The following is a 16,073-nucleotide window of genomic DNA, read 5'->3' as shown; positions in this document are numbered from 1 at the left end:
TCTGAGGTTAGAAATAAAACAATTAGCATACATTGGCAGTGTCGGAAGCTGCAGCACAGGCTCCGTGTACTCCTGAGTTTCACCATTCTGGCATCCATCAGCACAAACAGCGAACCCAGAGACCCTTGTCTTTTATTTCTGCTTAGTGTATATGGGAGGGAATCATTTCTCATTCCACATGTTGGGGATTTCTATTATTATCTTAATTCACCAACTGAATGTAATCCTTATCACAAAACATTTCACGGTAATATATAACTATTGCCAGTCAAAGCCTTCTTGCAGCTATCAAGGAAACTGTTCTGACCTCATGAATATCACCAGCTTTAAGGACTCTCATATTCTAAAAAATCTGTTAAAAATACTTTGATCACTTGCATCTCATAGCTCCCCACCTGTGACTGACCACAATTTGGTGGGCATTTTATCTGCTCCACTGCTCCCAGAACTCTTTGCCATGATATGGAATCTGCCAACATTTTTTCTTTTCAGTCAATAATATCGAGGTTTTTGTTCACTGATAAGAGGAGATTTTCAGTATCGAAATAACAACAGAAAGCTTCTAACAGGTGCTGTGATAATTGTTCCTTCTAGCAAAGATCTAATTCATATGATAATCTGTCATCATCCAGCATTTCACCCTAACTGATTTTTAATGCTATATTGATCTCAGCTTCCATAATTGGCCTCTTCAAATAGTTCACTTTCTTCTCTTCAGAGAATAGGGAATTGCAGGTTTTGTTTCTTTTACTCTCTTTTACTAACTTGTACACATTGCCATGAAATTTATTTCTGTAGAACTTTTTTTTTTTTTTTAAGGAAGAGTCTACATTTCTGAGGCTTAGATAAAATGTAGTCAACTTGCATTTGCTCCTGAAACCTTTACGTAAGCCAAGAATTATTAACTGAGAAAAAGAGTAATATCTAATAAAATGCAATGATTGTAATTTGCCTACCTTTAAAAAGTAATGATTTAATTACTTCACACAAAGGATGTCACTCCTCATAATATCTCAGCTGAAAAAAAAAATACCAGAAAAAGATTAAAAAGAAAAAGAAAAAAAAATAAAGAAAAAATAATTGCAGACTTTTGTGCTTATCTGTCTCATCTGTTGAATTCTAACCTATATAAATCAGCAGCTAGAGGTGCAGTAGCTAAGCTAACGAAGATGTATGGTGTTCTGTGACCCTCATCATCCTCGTACATCTGAGAACAGAACTCAGAACTATAAGGTTACTGTGACTGTGGGAAGTGGCAAACAGTCAGCTTTTTTCTCTCACCAGACTTAGCAAAATCATAAGAATAACTAAAAAGAGAAGTAAAACCATGTAACTAGTTCTTTGCATACGGATCGGGGAGAGGGGAGAATTTTAGGTCATCTAACAGCTAATGTAAACTGCAGGATTGATTCTTTCCAGAGCTAAGCCTGTGATTATATTAATCATGAACACTAAAGCTAATGCTATACATTACACTTCCAGGGTTTCAACAGTGGGTTAGAGCTATAAAGACGGGAAACAGTCCCCAATATTGAGCACACCATTAATAGAAATAAAGAACAGGAAAATAATTACTGAAACAGCTAGTCAGCTGAATACTGAGGAATAGTGAGCAAGCAATTATCAGTTTGTAATCGATGTGACCATTACCCTCTTCTATAGTCTCTTTCTGAACACATCTTTTGCACCTGGCACTTCAGCGAAACAGCAGCTGAAAGAGGACTCTGTAACTTGTCCATAATAGTCTGCTCCCCTGCCTTCAGGAGCAAGTGGCCATTTCAATGGCTGCAGATGTTAATGTAAGAATGGACACCGCTAGGTACCATTCTTTAGTCGCAGTGCCAGAGTCCTTTTAGTCAACAGCTTGAGCTCTTTAATTCATGATACAGTCTTTATGTTAGGAGGTCTCAAGGAAACACTGATAGCTTCTGCTTCAGATGTTCTCAGATGGCTGTGTGAATGATGTGGTGGTTGGGAAGGTCACATAGATGTCCTGTATTTGCTTACAGTAAAGGCCTTCATAGTGTTTTTCTGATGCCGTCTGTTTAAATTGATATGCATGTCAGCTGTGTAGCTTGCTGAATTCTGAATACACGGAAAAAAAAACAACCCTATGTTATAACTGGTTCTCATTAAACTGCTAAATAGAATACTAAAAGGTAGCTCAAAATCAGGTGCATTTAATAAAGCTGTATTTGAATTGGCACACATACGGTTCCCATGTGTTTTTCAGTTTGCTGGTGTTGCAAGTTTATCATCTATATTACCTATGCTTAAATGTTACTTCACTCCAATAAAAACAGGCATCATTTACAATTACTATCAAACATTGCTCAGTAGGTCCACGGCCAGGTTCGTTAGCTAGCCGTTTCAGGCAGCATAACAAACCCACTGCATTTGGTGGATCTTGGAAAGTGATTTATGCCTTTAGATTAGATATGGGTTTGGAGGACTAAAAAAAACAGGGGCATGAACAGGGGATTTTCTGTAGGAGATACACTTTTAGCTTGCATAGAATACAGAGTACTCATTTGCCACAGTTTACTTTATTTGCTAAATCTGCAGAAGTCTGTGAAAAAAAAATCCCAGTTCCATGTTGAAGAAAACAGTATGATGTAAACTGCTGTGAGAAAGGGTGCTTTCCTGTTTCTTCACTGAAAATCCTTTGGGAGAAGACAGCAAGGAGACCTCTCTGGCAAGCCTTTTCGGTCTCCTGAGGGCTTCCTGCTGCAAGAACCTGCCCTCCCAGCAGAGGAGGGGAGGCTGTCATCCTTCCAGATCCAGCCGTTTCTGGCTCTTCAGATCCACTGTTATGAGTCAGGCAAGGGCAAGTCTCGACTCCAACACTGATCCCAAAACAGATCAGTATCCCAGCAAGACTGCACAGTATGCATTCACACCCAGACTGCCAAAACTAACCTTGGCCATAGGAATTTGGTGTCCTCGTAACTCTGGAGACATTGCATTCCTTAGATATGATAGATCTGTTGAAATATATATAGGAGTTTTACAGAAGGTTTGCCTCAAACTGTCTTTCACGGTCAGAGTCATAGCAGTGAGTGCTAGCACACCCCTCTAATTTGGGACTACACAATACCTCCATAGTACTTTGTTTGGTTGCTTACTTGGAAACACAACAGTAGGAAATGATTTTATGCAATTTAATATGAGAAAAAGAATGAAGGAGCCAGAACTGCGTGATCATCCAGCATTCTGGACCACCATCAGGTAGTGTATGGAATACAGTTTGGCCATCTCTGCTTTACAGCAGCACAAAAGTGCAACAGGTTTTAACCTTTCACTTTTCAGGTTATGAAGCTGAAATAACGTAGTAGAAGAAAGAATCTGCAATTTAATCAATAATCATGCCCATGGTAAGATAAATTTATACATGCAAAGTCTTCAACAGTTTTTTTTTTGTTGTAATGGCTGAGATCCAGAATCTTTTTATATTCTTTTTTTCTTTCCTTAGACTGACATAAGACCAGAGGTCACTGTCACTTTTCTTTTTTCTCCTTTTTTTTTTCTGTGCGAGAAGAAAGTGGACACATAGAAAAAAGAAAAAAAAGAAAAAAAAAGAACCCTCTAAATAGGAAAAATAAATCAGAAATACCAAAAAACAGGATAAACTCAGATTTTCTGAGTGATGCAGACATCTGGAAATAAAAGCCATCTGAAACAGTAATTTAAAAAACATCGCAAGTTCTTTTGAAGTGTGATTTCTCAATGAGGAAAGCAACTTCTCTGGCTCGAGGAAGGTGCAGTGGCACCATGAAGTTCATGTAACCTTCCCAAATACTTCAGAAACCCATATAAACTCATCCAAACCAAAAAGGAAAACATAAGGCAAGATATTTGACTCACAAAGTAGCCACTGAAATGTCAGCTGGTTACAGAGTGTTCCACCTGCCAAGGCTGAAATCTAGGACAAAGATCCCAGGAGGGTCAAAATCCTGTAATCCTGACTCAGACCAAAGTCCTATTAACTCTAAAACTTCCATAGAAAATGAGTGAAAATACCTATACTATACAAAGAGACTAGAATTATATATTTTTAAATTTTTATTATTACTATTTTTAATGAAAGCAACATGCTTGTGGAAGATGCCAGGCTGTTAGTCCCAGAAAATAGAAGGCAGCTATAGCTGCAGCAACAGTAGGACTTGCTTGTTCATCAACCTGCCTTGACTTAGGGCCAGGACAAAGTTCAGTCTCCCTTCCTGCTTAAATCCTTGGCTCAGGAACTTTTGTAGCCAGCAAGGGTGTTAATTAGAGTCAACTGTCGTGTTGACACGTGTACTGGGAACAGGGAGGAGACCAGCTTCTTCATTTTTATGACAGCATTGCACAAAAATAAGTTTTGGTTGGTTTGGTTGAATTACTTGATTAGAATTTGAGCTGATAATTTACAGGGATAGGTGCTGTATCCACTGCCAGTACTCTAAACCATCCAGCTTTGTCCAGGATCAAATTTATATAATGGCCCAGGTTCAGCAGTGACATAAATAAGGGTATAAATTTCACACCAAGTGTAAATGAGTAATAAAGTAGTTACAAAGTGGTATGCCTGTGCACTGATTTGGCATTCCATGTGTGTGCTGAAGCAATTTGGTATGCTATGGGGACAATATTCAGCCCTGGCATAAATCAATGAGACTCACATCTATTGAATACCAGAACTGAAATAGGACTCACAAACATTTCAAACCGTGTAGGAATTAGAGATTGGAAGGACATGTGAAGGGAGAAACAGCGCAGAAGGGGAAAAGAGCAGTAAAGAAAGGAGAGAGGAGGGTAGAAGGTGAACAGGACCCTGTCTGTTCTTTTTACTACTCCTTTTCTTCAGTGAGCAACTTGCCTTTTTTTTTTTTTTTTTTTTTTTTTGGCATCCAAACTGTGCAATAAATTGGGGAACAACTTGGAAACACTTAAAAGCCCTTTAATGATCAGTCACACCTGATGGGTAACAATCACTGGGGTCAGTTCTGAACCAGGTCCAGAGACCTCTATGGAATTTCCATCTACTCACTGAAAACAGCTTCAGGGGAGTTTGGCTGCCATATATGCGTGAACCCATAGTGTTCTAGTGGAAGTGAACTGGGCCTAATATATACACTTTTCTAGAGCTAGTTTCCTGCAGCAAGCAGATCCCAAGTGATAAAATACAGTAATGCAAACATTCAAATCACATGGAATGAAAGATTCTGCAAACTTGGGTCAAAATAATGAACTGCTAAGATGTAAGACTGGTAGCTGAAAGCAGGCATGGCTTTACCAGGTGGCTAAGGCAGGTCGGTTGCAACTCATTTTATCAGGCACTCTTGCATCACAAAAAAACAAAGGAGAGCTGCATGGCTTTGCCATTCCTCTATACAAACTAAGGCATTTCCTGCAGTGTTTATTATTGCACTGTGCAAGACTAGAAGAGACTAGCAAACAATGGTATATGGTATCACCTAACAGGTTCCAGATTACCCAAATAGCTTGTAAGTAGGCATGAGGGAGCAATGCAGAAGTTCTGCAAATTGTCACCATACATTTCAGACATTTATAAGCTTTCAGGTGTTGATCACAGTGGTTTATTTATATACTACGTGTGCAGTGCTAAGGCCCTCGACACTAACAGGGAACAGAAGGCAGCTTTTTTGTTTTGTTAGATTTTTCTCAGACTGAGCACTTGCTACCAGTTTTAAACAGCAGTTTTTGATATTTTAGTAAAAACATACTGATGTCACTTTTTAACAAATTTCTACATTGCTAAGGTCTACAGACATTTTCATCATGAACAGTTGTCTCATCATGCTATATAAACATACTTGGATTATCAAAATACTCTCTGATACATTTTATAAGGCTTGCCAGAGCAGGAAACAATAAAATTCAGGATAAAGTATGGGTATGTGAGATCTTCACTGTCAGCAAGCTGTACAATTTCACTACTTTTTTTTTTTTTGTATATCACCTTCACTTTGTTACTAAAACCAGTAGAATCTACTTAACTGTATTCAAATTGCATTTAAATTAAGTGGCACAGTTTCTGAAAATGTTTCTTCACAACATACTGAAAGGATGCTTATAATTGATGTGATAAGTGTAAATTTATTATAATTATTCACCTATTTGATCAACATCCACCCACATACTATCAGTCTTTGCTGGAAGTTTCATCTACATATACTTTGAGAAACACATTTAAAGCAACAAAATGGTGTCATGTTTTGCTCCAGTGCTAAATCTCTTCTCTTCTGCACTGCTGTAGCAAATGGTAGAATAAATAAAAATTGCTCTTGGATTATTAAAATCGCCAGCCATAAGCTTCCAAAGGCCATCAGAAATGTAAAATAATAATAAATGTACATTACAGCCCATCAGCATCAACCACCAAAACACTGTTTGCTGAGAGTTATGAATACTTCCATGGCAACAGGTAAAGATTAATTACAGAGACAAAAATGACAATACTTTCCCAGTGGTATATAGATCCTTATTAATTTCTTTCTGATCCTTCCCTGAGAACAGGGAGGGTGGAAACTTCAGGGGAAGTGCGCCTGTCCAGTGGGGTATACTTAGCAGAATAAGGCCGAAGAGGTTGCCTTTAATTAAGCTCAGGACATTTCCAAGCCAGCTTCAAATATCATCCAGTGTATTTAGCTCCTGCTAGACTCATCTGAGGGCAAAGGCTGGGTTAAGAGGTAGGTTATCTAACAATCTTCTTGAATTAGACAGATCTGGGTTAAAACATGCACTGCAGTGAGCACAAGCTTTTAGTTCATTAGAGCCTTAGAAAGGGCTTATGCATCAGCACACAGAGAAGTGCATGCATTGTCAGAGCTGGGTTAGGAAACGTTGCAGAGTTACCTTACTTCCCAGAAGGCTCCATGCATTCTTGACCTTTCTGCCACCCAGCAGTCTAAGCATTCACATAGATTCACAGAGCCAGAGGTAATCAGGGAAAGATCTCACGTGATGCCTCACTGGCTCAGTTGCAGGCTTCTGCACAGCACAAGTTCTTCTGTGCAAGAGCAGACATGAGCCCCCTGCCAATCTCACAGGTGGTATTAATATTTAGCCATAACAGACAGGACTAGGGATAAGAAGAAATTGATTTGATTATCATTATGTTAATTGTGGTACCCATGCACTTCATTCAAGATTGAAGCTTAGCAGCTGTATAAATTAGGTGTTAGCAGAGAAAATAATTTGGTGACTAACCTTGAATCTATTGTCCTTAAGCAGACTCTATTTACCAGAGACACATTCTCATTTGTTGGAAAATGTTATAAAAATGTAAGAATTAAACATTTTAAATCCTATTTGCAGCTTCTTAATAAAAATACTGCCAATCATCCAGGAAAGTTCAGGCATCCTCTTTACATCAGGCTGGGTTTACACAAGGCTAACGGTTCATTTTCCTTCACCAAACAAATTTACACACTATAGCTGTCTGGTTTCAACTTCCTGGACCATCGGCTTAGTCACCTGCTCACAGATCATGAAATTCCTTCATGTACACACTCTCCCTAAAATCAGATATTTTTCCCCTCTGCTCCCCACTCCCCACTTTACTGCAGTGGGGATTTTTTTTTTTTTCCCAGAAGCAAATTGCTTAGGTTTATACCAAACTTGTTCATACATGGTAGAAAGCAGTGAAGATGTGTAGGTAGCAGTTCAGCTTCTGAGAACATAAAGTTATGATGCCAGTGGTTGGGACCTACCAGATAAGACAACTGTCAGTCATCTGTTTGGACAACTGTTGTGCATGAAATAACTGTGAAAACACTGAAGAGCCTTTTCTTGCCACCATCTCACACAGTGTCTTTGTACACTGTGTGAGATGGTACAGTACAGATGAGATGCACTATCCAGTTTTACATTTCTGCAGTGGAGCAAGGTTTATCAAAGTCTCACAGGAATCCCTGACTCAGTTTCCCAGGATCAATCAGTAACATGTTCCAGAGAAAATCTTCTTATCTTCTCCTGGCTAGCTAGTTTCAAGCTGAGGAACAGATGGTATGATCCTTTAGGAAAATGGAAATAGATGGGCTGAGGCAAATTAGATCATTTGGAGCTATTTATCTGATGAGAATTGAAACTCTGAGATGGCATCACCTTTTCCTGAGGTGGCAGTAGTAGCAGCAGATGTGAAAATGAGGAGGTGAGTCAACAAGACCAAAAGGCACCTCTTGCTGGCAGGTACATCTTCTCTATAGCAAGCTTGTATGACACTGGCCAGTTCACCTTGGCCTGTTCATGGGGTGTAGCTATCAAAGGAGAAATCTAGGGTGGTGCTGACAGAAGAGGGAGAAGTTTTCTTTTAGAGTACCTTTCTAAGAATTATCTGCTAATGGGGTTTTGCTAATCTTTTTTGGATTCATGCTTGTAGCGACAGAAGCCTAGAAATCACCACTTTCTCCTGTGACAAGGCAAAATGCAGTTCACAAATTTGTTAACAGAGGTTGGGCGATGGGTTTCGTGATTTGCTTATTTCAATTGCTACTGTCTAACAAATCAGTCTCCCTGAAAAGCTCCAGCAAATAAGGTCACATCACCCTTGTTGAGGGGTTCACCTCTGAAGAGCCTGTTCAAGAGGTCTGTCTCCTTGTTCAATGGCCTCTGCAGAGCTGGTCCTTAGCACCCACTCTAGATGTTTGCTCTAGAGAGAGGCACCTCAGGCAGTTCCTAGTCCTTTCTCTTGGCAAGACAAAGCATATGTGCAGGTATGGGCTCAGATCTGGGAGATGGTGCAGTTGTATAACAGCTGTACTCCTTCAGAGCTAAATACCCTTGCAGAGCGCTGCATGAACAGAGACATGTTCCTGTCAGTCCATAAACCAACAGGTACATCTGTTTGGAGCTTCTGGTTTGGCAGAATCACCTTGCTTTTGCATTCACATGCACATATTCGTGCTGATGAAAAGGGTGGTATAGGGGCCATACTGGATGGATCTTTTCCCCTTTGCTCTAGGAGCTTTCCCTTTCTGCCTGCCCAACATGGTAAAAGGGGAAGGGGCAGAGCCAGGTTTCTCCTAAACATTCTCCTTCCTCTCCCCACTTGTATGGAGAACTAAAACAACTAGAACAAAAAAAAAAAAAATTGAAGAAGAGGAAGAAAAGCAGTTGTCTGCTCCCCGCAGCAGGAATCACAGTGTGAACAGCCACTGAGTGACAGAGTAAGAGTAGGAGGTTGGGCTTAGCTGCCTTTATTCCTCTGTGCATGTGGCTAACAACAAAGGCCATATGCCCTGATCCTATACATCTTTAGTCTTTTAAGCAGTCTTCAGCATGCAAGTAGCTTTATTAAGCATTATTAATTATTACAGCATATGGCTGTAAAGATAAAAAAGAGAAGTATCTTATCACCCCTTTAATTAAAATAGCTATAAAGCTAATTCCTTAGACAATGTTTGTAGACAGGAAGAAAGATAAATTAATATAGTCTTTTTCGGTGGGTGAGTTATTTGCAAGGCACTACTGATTTCTACACAAGCATTCATTCTTCATAGGGACTGACAAAAAAAAAAAAGTTTAGAATAATACCTGTCAAACTATGAGCTTATCTGTGAATTGTTCATTTTGACCATTCACTGTCAATGACACATGATTTATCCCATGATATATTTTCTGCTACCCCAATGGGTGAGATGTTTTATACAATAAAAACAGCTGATGAGGACTAGGACAGGTTTGTGAATGCCACCAAATGAACTGCAATTCAACAAAAGGCATGAGACAGATTCTGCTCCTATTACTCTGGTATTTCTAAGGGACTATTCAATGTAAGATTGATCAAGTTGTCAGTTACAAATGACATCAAACAAAAACCTGTGTGGCTTATTGATGAGTTTATTTGCAATACTGTGTTTTCCATTCTTTGCATTTGCTGAAAAGCCAAGTGTATTGAAATTGCCTGACATAATGAAGGTGATTCTTTATTTGCCATATTCTGGCACTGAGTAATTTTATATACATTTACAAGTAAAGCTGTAAGGTGTAGTTTGTTTCCCATTTTTCCTTCTTGGAAAAACAGAAGTCTGCATACTTCTTAGAACTCGGTCACACTACTGAGCAACAGAAATGTCTAGTGCGATTATTTCCATTTACAAAAAAAAGAAAAAAGAAAAAAGATAGTGGCTCAAGAAAAAAACTCCTGAAGTAGAAGAGTAATTTTATTCCATATACACATTTTGGCACAGACATACCAGATGTCTAGCAAAAACAGTTGCTTGAAAATTGTTTAAAATATTAATCTTATTGATAAAAATAAAGGAAACTTGTTATCCTTGCACTTTAAAAAAACAGCTCACTTTGATAGAAGAAGACAGAGACCTGAACATTTCCATAGAAGCAAATGATAAAAAAAACAAGCCTTATTTTGAAATGTGCCTCAAATTTTGGCAGAAAATACAGCTGGGCCCCCTTCAGTCTAGTCTGTTAACTAACCTCATCAGGTTGAAATCCAGCCCTTTCCTATAAGCACCAGGCTTTTGTAGTGTTTTCTCGACCCACAGTCAGCCGCCCAGCTCACTAAGTGCTTGCATATGCATAAACAGAACAAGGCATCCTTCCCCTGCCTGCCCCCTGAAAGCCTCCAACACCGAAGTAAAGGGGAACCTTTTAAGCAGGGTTTTAATTAGCACCCATTGTTCCTGGGCTAACAGGACAGGCAGAAAGACCCTGTGATTTCAAAACTGTGATCACAGTGGGAATCTAACTTTGCAATTGAATCAATCTGCAAACTCCACAGGGCTTGTAGACTGAAAATAAATAAATAAATAAATAGGGAGTAGATGAGGGAATTAATTACAGTGGCGTACTCACACTGCTATGTTTAGGGGTCTGTGAGCATCTCTCTCATATATTTTTAAGAGGAAAATAGAATGATAAAAATCCACTAGAGAATGAGATCTGGTCATACAGTCTAAACATAAAAGTGAAATTCAGCATTAAGTCTACCACTTGATCTTTAACTTGTAGCATCTGCACTACAGATGGTTACTTCTGAAGATGTCTGAAATGGCTAACTGGGAAAAGGAGATTTCAGGAGGAAGATATTCTTTGACTTTAGTAGGCTTGGCATATATTAAGCAGGACTTTAGCTTTTAACAGATATTCCTCCACTTTCAGTTGAGATGTGCCTTTGTGATGATGCATGACATGATACATCTGTTTCAAGAAAACCAGGATGAATACCCTAGGTAAGAACTTGTACTGGATGATATCTTTTCAAATTTGAACAAGTAAAACCTGACTGACTTTTCTGTGGTTCTGTACTAGCCCAGGCATGGCTCACCACAGTCATTCTTGTGGCAGCTAGGCAATTCACCTCATCATATCAGCTACAGAAGTTTCTGAGGAGAGCTTCTCCCTGCCTTTTCATGTAGAAAATAGATGTATGTATTTGAGTAGTTCTTTAAAAAAAAAGACGGAAAACAAGTAATAGAAGTGAAAGCAAACTGTACTCAAGCTCATTTAAGAGTGTCATCTATTTTATAGCTATACAGGGAAAGCAAAATTTCTATTTAAATAGAAAGATTGTAGGAAATAATGACATGAAATAACATCTCACCTTGTTATAGTTATGGTTTTGAAAAGTTAATTCTGTGCATTTGTTTTATTATTATTATTATTATTATTGCTATGTTTTAAGAGACGTAAGTCCTCTATTTCTTATGAGAGTGCATACCATGAACTGCACCATATCAGGACAAAGAGATCCAAGTCATAGAAAAGAGCAGACTTCAAGCAGAAACTTTTATGTTAAACTTTAGAGTGCATAAAATAATTTTAAATTCTAAAATAAAAGATAGTGGGGAATAAAAAAGTGTTCTTCAAAAGTCTATTTCATGTTATGTAAGCAGTCACTGAGGAATTATCTCTATTTTCACTGCCAAAAAATACAATAACGTTTTCTTATGAGCACTGGTTTTCTTACTGACAGCAGCTGAGATTCCCTGAGATCAAGATGGAGGAGCAGTGAAAAGGCCCACTCCAAGGAACAGATATTTATGGGCCCTTTTCAGCTGCCTAAAATCTGAACTGAATCAAAACATAGATGTAGCCAGGAGCAATTTTTGAGCTACATGCAAAGCAAACCTCTGGCTGATTTGAAGAATGCTTTTTTAATTGCATGTTAAATATATCTTAAAAGTCCATGAGAGTTGGCAAGGCAAGCTTTCAGAAGCTGAGAAGTATCAAAAGTAAAATTGTGTAAGTAAAAGCAAATATCAAAAGCAAAATCAGCTTCCATGAAAATATGCATACTATTTTATTCAATTCTTCTCTCATTCAATGCACAGGACAGGCAGAGTTCAAATAATGAGCGGCTATGCAATATTTGTGCCTGCAGGCCTTATTTACTATACACAATTCATATCCTGCTTTGAAGACAGGGTTATTAAATTCCCCATGAACTTTTTCATGGCTCTGCTCACTATATTGTATTTAACGGCTTTGTGAGCAAAATGAATTTATTTTTACAGGATGACTTTGAGGACAGGGACACATTGTAAGAGGTAAGTGTTACCATCATATCACAAGGAGAGAATTGAGGGTCAAAAGGCCAAAAGTATTTTGGGCATATGACTTAAACAACCAGGGCCTGATATTTTTCAAAGTATTTCACATTCAGTGACTTTGTCTACTTCAGCTCCAAAAGCGAGTACATTTTTTTTCACTGCAAATCTGCCCACATCCCTCCAGAAAGGCATTCCAAAAATGAGTGACCATCTGAAAAAATTTGGCTTCATAGTATAGCCACAAATCACAGAGCAACACAAAATTTAACCACAAGGTTCCTCTTCCCTTTCTTGCCATCCTTGCCAGATTTCCCCTTAGCAAACAAAGGAGCCCCACAAACAACAGCGCCTTTGATTATTTCCCAGTAAAGGTCTAGCTTTTCTATGCAGTGAGGATGATGCCCTGTGGGATAACAGCACAGTCAGCATCATCTAGATGCATTCAGGCTTAAACATCTACCCTACAGCAGGGAACTAAACTGTCAATGAATAGAGTTAAGTGCCTCCAAAGAGCAATTCTGGACACCTCAATGCAGAGGATAACATGGGACTGTGTGACTCCCACAGGACACTCCTAGAAGCCCATTGAATCAGAGGAAGATGGAGATGCCACCTGCAAGGTGGTAGCTCATGCTGCATGAAGGAAAGAAGTTGTACAGGCAAACTATATTCTGGCATTTTTTATCTTTCTTTGCTTAGCTTAGAATTATTATGTTCTTCCAAACTGCTATTTAAAAATGAAAACACCTTGAGAATTTACTTACACAACTCTTTTGATTAAAAATAGAAGGTTTCCATTCTGTTCTGATATCAAAACCTGTGCTGGACATCCCCAGTGTCCAGCTTAGTACCATTGCAGTTACTTCTGGAAAACTGTCTGCTGCTATGGGATCTGCACCAGCTGGAGCATGGACAGCTGTGCTCTAGGGTGTAAGAGCTGTCTTTTGCCTGCAAAGTGATATATAGAAGCACTGTAATCTCTCTAGAGAAAGGTGTGCTGAGGCACGTACAGACCTCTACCTATTCCCCACCATCTCACCCACCCTGAATCCTAGTCAGACCCAGTTACCTTAGGTCCAAATCCGTTTCCCACCCCAATTCCTCTTGTGGCATTCTTTTCCAACCAATCTCTCTCCCAATTTATTCCCTATAGACATCTCCTTCTAGTTTTTCTGTTGCTGCTCAGATGTACAAACCCTGTTACTTTTGCATTCAAACACAACACCTTCTTTTTCCATGTTGACAGGACCTGGCAGGAAATCCTTAAGAACATAGCTAAACCAGATTTGATAGCCTGAACAGCCCAAAACATTCTATTGCAATAACAGGATACATCCAACTCAAATGTAAAAATATTCTTTGGAAACTGAGCTGCCAAAAGCTTACAAAGTTTTAACTGACAGTGTTCAAACTACAATTTAAAAAGGCTTAAAAATTGGCCAGATTTGCGTAACAGAATAGGAGAGTACTTTTCTAACACAAGGCTAGCATGAGTCATTCTTACCTTGTGTCAGAAATGTGTGTTCTTTTGAATTATTCAGAATGGGATCATTGCACAGGGGCAACTGAGTGATGTTTACCTCACAATGCCCTTCATGACAAGCATAATTATTGTGGAAAGGTAGAAAAATTTCAGCTGAAGAACATCCCATCTCTAAAGTGTGATAGCTCTAGAAAAAGGGATATCTATAATAAAGATAATAAAAATGATTCCAGCTTTCCAGTCATGGAAGAAAGACCTGGTAGGCTCTCTGGAAAAAATGGAGCATTACCAGCCTTCACCTTCCTTAAAATTTCCTTTCGTTGACATTCATTATGTTGAAATTCTTCCACAATTAAATGTTCTAAAAAAAAGTAATAATAACAATAGTAAAAGGCATTTTTGTTTACCTTTTGGTTACCTTTGGTTTGTACAGGACATAAGAGACTTGAACAGCAGTTCCATTTAACCTGATTAAAAAATATTTTTCATAAAAACAAACAAACAACAACAAAAAACACACCTGTATCACTGGAAAGTGGAAATTGTTTGAATAATCCTAATAACTACCCTTGTAGAATATGCTGTGCATTGACTTTGACTTTTCATGCCTGAAACACAAATGTCCCTCTTTTCTTTCTGCCTTGTTTTTAATTAAATAGAATTTTCCTACCACATTGTCCAAGGCAGGGGAAATCACTTAATACTCCTGCTTCTCCTTTGGGAGAAAGAATGGTAAGGATTTTTTCATCTTTAGCTCTCTTTTACTGCAGATGGCAACACATGGTTTTACAAGTCAAGGTCACATTTAGCTAGTTGTCATGGTGAAAGAAAACACATGGGAAATTGGGCATATAGCATTTAGTTTGGCTTTCTGGGAGAAGTAACACACAAGAAACCCTGTCATGAAGAGGCTGTGCTGAGCCAACCTTTGGTGCCTTTAACAGTCATCTTTTTGGCACTCACGTCTAAACAGAAAAACGAACCTTTTCCTCTCCTCAGCTGTAAATCAATACCACCAATATGTCCCTAAAGAAAATCATTAACAAATTGTATAAATGCCTGACCAGTAAATAGTAGGATTTCCATTTCAATTGTCCACAGAAAAATAGGAACTGTTTTTATAAAGTACTCAAGCAAGTCTGAAATTGTGCATTTTAACCGTTTTAAAGACAAATATATCAGCAGAACTAACTCACTCAGTGCTAAGTGTTTTCTGGGAAAAATAATTACATATATATCTATGAGCTCTTAATGACTATTTTCTCCAGAGTAGGAATTGAAAGAAACTGACAAACATATGGAAAATGCAATTTCAAAACAAATCTAAACCTTCTTTATAAATATATTGAAAGAGTATTATGAAAAGCTTTCTTCGCAAAGTAGCTGAACTACCGTAGATGAGCTTCCCCTAGATAAACTCTTCTGGTAACTGCCTGTTCTATGTACAAATTTAAAAGCTGGCCTAGAGAGTGCAGGAGTAGCAGTATGAGGAAAGGGCAGCACTAGGAATCAGATGAGGAAACACAAATATATGGTTGCTGTTTGATCTTTCTCTACAGGCTAAAAACCATTTGAAGACATCTTAAATTGGAAAGCAAAACAGTCTGAATTTTCATTAGTGAAGTGGAGAGAAAGAACAAGTTGCTGAAAAAAGAAGTGTGATGCAGTTCACAATAAAATCCTTTCCATTTGGGATATTTTGGGTGGAAATGATGTAATCTGTCACTTCTGATTGCCAGTGGAAGCTCCCAATACCTTCCCTAAATGTAGTTTAGAATCAATTATACAAGGCACTTGGACGCATTCTGCCCTGGACAAGAGTACCACTACCTTTTCCCTCTGTTCTAGCTCATCCCTGTGGCAACTATTGCATATGTTTCCATAGAAGTCTGTGTTCAACATTTCAGAACTTTCCATCAAAAACCTAGTTGTATCTATTGAAAAATCCAGCAGCAATGTACCAGGTCTATTTTTTTTTTTTTCAACGTGAAAGTGGTCTTAGGAAAGAAAGATGAGTATTTATTTGCTATTAGGCCATGGGAGAAAACCATAAACAGAAAAACAAAAACAAAACC

At 38.4% G+C, this 16,073-nt stretch overlaps 1 long non-coding RNA gene across 2 annotated transcripts in view; it reads left to right on the top strand.

Annotated features, from left to right (window-relative positions):
- LOC106030666 (uncharacterized) overlaps positions 1-15,872 on the top strand; it is a 39,798-nt gene extending 23,926 nt beyond the window's left edge. For both annotated transcript variants that reach the window (XR_010829714.1, XR_001203875.3), the window contains 3 exons: positions 11,125-11,195; positions 12,480-12,512; positions 15,558-15,872. This is a non-coding gene — a long non-coding RNA (uncharacterized lncRNA). The remainder of the gene's footprint in view (positions 1-11,124; positions 11,196-12,479; positions 12,513-15,557) is intronic.
- Positions 15,873-16,073: the final 201 nt, after the last annotated feature.

The sequence above is a fragment of the Anser cygnoides genome, chromosome 2, assembly GCF_040182565.1.
Source record: "Anser cygnoides isolate HZ-2024a breed goose chromosome 2, Taihu_goose_T2T_genome, whole genome shotgun sequence".
Classification (NCBI taxonomy): Eukaryota; Metazoa; Chordata; class Aves; order Anseriformes; family Anatidae; genus Anser; species Anser cygnoides.
The sequence above is the reverse complement of the archived record's forward strand: the minus strand, read 5'-3'. Positions and strand labels throughout refer to the sequence as shown.